General features: G+C 36.8%; 1 pseudogene; it reads right to left on the bottom strand.

The window, feature by feature from the left end:
- Nucleotides 1-547: 547 nt before the first annotated feature.
- On the bottom strand, nucleotides 548-3,027 carry LOC115277366 (annotated as a pseudogene).
- Between the last annotated feature and the right edge of the window lie 2,120 nt (nucleotides 3,028-5,147).

The following is a 5,147-nucleotide window of genomic DNA, read 5'->3' on the forward strand; positions in this document are numbered from 1 at the left end:
TTCAAGTCTTCTCTTGGTGGTGCATCTCAGAGAGGACCTGTCTCATGTTCCTCACCTTCCCTTAGGAGTAAACTGTAATTTGCAATATGATATGTTTTATCCTGATGGGAGGGACAGGATGGCGCAAGTTCTAGGTTATTCTGATTAAGCCTCATTCATAGGTTGTCACTGTGCTTCTAGATGCTGGAGGGTTGCCTACTCAGTGTTTTAGCTCAACTCCAAGTGTATTTTTTTGTGTCACTTGTATTCTTGTTCTCCCTCATGAAAAGATGGTTGTTCTTCATTTTCGCCCAGTTGAAATGAGTTTTGACCAGTTCCTTAGGTGTATTTCTCCAAGAGTGTATATGTTTTTCTTGTACGTAGGAGCTTTAAAGAGAAGGACCTGGAACAGTTTCCATTCCTCACTGTGGCTGCTTTTCCTCCACCCCTACCCTGTACCATGAAAAATGTCTCCTCGGGATTCTTACCAGTGGCTTTTGCGAGCTCCTGCTGGCACTTGTAGAAAGAAGCCTGTGAATCAGATAAACTTCCCTAGTGTTTTCTGTCACTAGGCCTTCTTTATTCTCTGGCTAGAAAACACTTTATCCTTTACAAATCCATTGAAAATGTTAGGTAAACTTTCTAACACATGTCTGGCAGCACTTGGCATAGCCAGGTTAGCAAATTTCATGTCCTTCTCCGTCCTTGGTTGGTGCTGCTGACCCTGGGTGTCTGATGGGTTCAGAAAAAAATTGTAAATAGTAAGATTGTTTGGCCGGTGTTTTTGTTGTTGAAAGGATCCGTGTGATACTCTTTCCAGCTTTCTAGAACTCCTGCCAAAGCCAGAAGTCCACCTGGAAGCATATTAAATTTCGGACACATTAAAATGGGAAAGTTGCCATGTAGACTAACCAGTTACCTCTCTATTTTTTATGATATCCCCTAAGCATTCACTTAAGAATTATTAACAAAGAAAATCCATACATTTAAAACACCTTTTTTCAAATTATAGAGTAACACTGTTGACTGTAGTGTGAAGACAATATTCATAGAGTAAGTATTCAGTGTTCACTAGACGGGAACCCAGTAGCATGGCCAGTTAGAGCCACCAATAATTGTGGATTTGTACAGCTAAGCCACACAAGTATGATGATGAATGCTTCCCAGTCTCCATCTCTAAGAATGCATGTCTATAGGCAAATGATGACAGGAACACGGAAATGTAATGCAGATATTGCAGACTGTCATAATCCAATGTAAAAAGCTGCCCAGGGAAATGTGAGCACGGGGAACTACACCAGTATTAGATATTTAATTCCATGGCACTGCTGGAGGCTAGTCTAATATTAGTTGTACAAGTTAAATTGTGCTAAGGCTGATCCTGGATTAGGTTGCGGGATAGAGTTTAATTTTATCCTGACATGGACGGGGCTAATACCGTTGCCTCTTTCTCCATCTCCATCATGGAGTCCCTTCCTAAGATGAGTTCCCAAAGGAACTGCCAGAAAGATGGGGGGAAACAAAGAGGAAATGACATCCTGGAAGCCAAGCAAAGAAGATATTTTGAGGAAAAAGTCAGTCCTGTGTCCTAAGTAACTATTTGGTTCTAGAACAAACTTTATACTATAGTTATATTCTCATGACTTAGAGTTTAAAAATAGAAAGTTTACCTATTTTCCACTCTTCTCAGAAGCCAGAATCAACCCGTCTTTCTGCACTTTTCCATAGCTAGCAATCCCCTGACATGAAATGCCGAATACTAACAAGTTGATTATTCCAATACGAAGATATAGGGACACTTACTGATTTCTACAGGATGATTATTTTTATTTGCTCATCAACACATTGTTTTCTTTCATTCTCAAATGTTTTTAACAAAAGGAAACTTTTCAAAATTTGGGTCTATAAAACCTTTACAGATCAAGATACTTACATTTCAGAAATGTAACATTAACATAAAAATTCACTTTTCATGAATCTTTCTGTCAGGATAAAAACTCAAAGACAAATTCTAGCTCTCAAAGGATAGTGAGGCACAGCAGTCTTTGAAGACTTCGCATAGAAAAATCAATGTATGGTTCACTCATCATTTCTTTTCCATGAGAAATACAATACAAAGAGTGTTATATTTTTAAATCTGTTTCTGAACACGTTGTGAGAAAAAGAAAAAGGAGGATGCAAATCTCAGAATAGGAAATTATTTAAAACTTTTGGTATGGTACGTGTTTTTGAAGTAAAAAAAACTACACAGATTTGAATGTACTGGATGTACTAAGCAAAGAGTAGCTAAAAATCTTTTTAAAACATTAGATATAGGAATAATCATACTAACATGTTTTTTGATGAATTTATGAGATAAAGGTAAGATAAATTTTAAAATAATATGCATACTACCATATAAGCAACAAACATGGAATCCTTAATTCATAGAATTATTTTTATTTATTTATTTATTTTAATTTTTTTACTTTATTAAAATATTGAGTTTATTTCACATGTATATTTTTGTCTCCCCACCATTTCTCATCATCATCATCATCATCATCATCATCTTCATCATCATCTTCATTAGCAGCAAGTTTTACTTCTTTCTGGGGAACTTTGCTACCACTTCCGGGGCCAGAACGCTTTCCAGACACACTAAGGAGCTTCGCATCCTCTTCCTCTTGCTCTTCCGACTCTGCATCTTCCTCCACAGCTACTAAGTGCTGTCCACTAATATGCACAGGCCCTGAACCACATTTCAACCGTAAGACCACAAGTGGTGTTATTTCAAAACCCCCAAGGGAAACCATTGGCTGTACAGACATTTTCAAAGTTGCCAGTGTGACTTTAATTGGACTGCCTTCATCATTCATTGCCTCTGCTTCAACAATGTGCAATTCATCCTTTGCACCAGCCCCTAAACTGACCGTTCTTAAAGATAACTGGTGTTCGTTTTCATCATTATCCACTTTAAAATGGTGATCTTTGTCAGCCTTTAGTTCGCAACCGAAAAGAGTTCTGGGGCCTCAGGGGGCTCATATCCATGTCCATCGAATCTTCCATGAGGTGGTGGGCGCGCACTTAGGTGGGAGAGAAGGCGGACAGAGAGAATCGACTACTGTTCCACAGAACAGCTGCCCAGGACGGAATCACACCAGGGCGAATTATTTTTAGAAAATACAAAAGAGGGGCACCTGGGTGGCTAAGTTGGCTGAGTATCCGACTTTGGCTCAGGTCATGATCTCAAGGTTCATGGATTCGAACCTCACGTTAGGCTCTGTGCTAACAGCTAGCTCAGAGCTTGGAGGCTGTCTTCGGATTCTATGTCTCCCTATCTCTCTGACCCTCCCCTGTTCATGCTCTCTCTCAACAATAAATAACACGTTTTAAAAAAAGAAAAGAAAATAACAAAGAGTATGCAAAAGAAAAATTACCCATAACTCCTATGCAGAGAAAACCATAATTGATATATTTCTGTTGTAGTTTTTTTTTCATTTATGTGTTTAACTATAGTGTATATACGCCTATACAATGTATTTTTATTTTTAATAATTGTACTATTAACATAAATTATTTTTTCATTTAGTATTGTACTATGTGTTTGCATATAATTTAACATCCATATTTAATTGGCATTTTATTGCATCTACCACTTTGCATCAGCTTTCACTTAGCTGTATGCCAACATCATTTTCCAGATTACGGAATCATAAATGCTATCTTTAGACATAGTTTCAGTTTTATTTATTTATTTTGAGAGACAGAGCACAAGTTGGGGAGGGAGGGAGGAAGAGAGAGAGAGGGAGAGGGAGAGAGAGAGGGAGAGAAAATTTCCCAAGCAGGCTCCACATGGCCAGCATGGAGCCTAGTATAGGGCTTGAACCCACTTACAGTGAGATCATGACCTGAGCCCAACCCAACAGTTGGACACTTAACTAGGCTACCATGGTGCTTCCATAAATAATATTTTTAAATGAAAGCTTACCATTACATTGTATTATACTGTATGATTATACTAAGCTCATATAATCATTTCCATATTGATGGTTATTTAGTTTATTTTCCAAGTTGTATAATGTTTAAGGTGTTGCAATGAAAATCTATGTACTTCTCTCTGGGTGTATGTAGTTTTGTCTATAGAATGAATTACTAGAAATTAAAAAGTAATATATAAAGTAATCGATAGTAGAAGGCTCTTGATACATATTACAAATGTTCTTTCCAGAAACATAATACTAATTTACACTTTCATTTAAAGTATTTGAAAGTGACCATCAGAATTTAATTTTAGTGAAGATTTGTTGGTTTACTTGAAAATCAAATAATCCTCAGGAGAAAGAATTATATACATATGTTTTTTAATAATCTTACCCAAATTATCCATCTCAAACTCTGTGACAACAAAGATGACACAGATGTATGGCAAGCAGATACATTATAATGGATGTTATATTAACATGGACGTTATATTAACATGGACGTCATATATAATCAGCACAAAGTCTGGTATATCCAAGTCATACTATAGATCCAAATAAAGAAAATGAAAATTAATGCATTTATTTTCATGACTCATTTATTTTCTATCAGTTAACTATAGGAACAGATTATAACTAGTTCTAGTAAGGTATATGTATGCAGTGAACACTTAGTGACCTGTTTTCTCTTGAATTGGTTATAAAAGAAAAGTCAGAAAAATCCATTGAGAAATAAGACCTAAGCAGCCAAAGGAAGGGTGGCAATTAAAAATCTATAGAATGACACCCATAGATAATTTTTGGTGCTCAAATGCAAGGCAAAAATTAGGTTGATGAATTTAGGCGTTCCTCAGACCTGTATTTCTGAACACTTGCTGAATGCCAGGTTGCGTAATAGGCCTAGGTAATTATGAGTATACGGGTCAGATACTATGAGATCATGACCCAAGCCGAAGTCTGACACTGAAGCGAGTGAGCCACCCATGTGCCGCAAGATACCTCTTAAGCCACAATCTAATGGAAAAGAATAACAAGTCAAAAGTGTACGTATGTTATATGCTAATAATGGTGATGTGCACTATCAAGAAAAAAATCAAATGAGTACAGTTTGTTATATGACTGTACAATAGGATAATCTAAACGTGAGAAGTTAGGAAAGCAAAATTTCCACAGAGGGCTAAAAGATGCATTTGAATAGGTCCAGAG

This window comes from Suricata suricatta, chromosome 14 (assembly GCF_006229205.1).
Source record: "Suricata suricatta isolate VVHF042 chromosome 14, meerkat_22Aug2017_6uvM2_HiC, whole genome shotgun sequence".
Classification (NCBI taxonomy): domain Eukaryota; kingdom Metazoa; phylum Chordata; class Mammalia; order Carnivora; family Herpestidae; genus Suricata; species Suricata suricatta.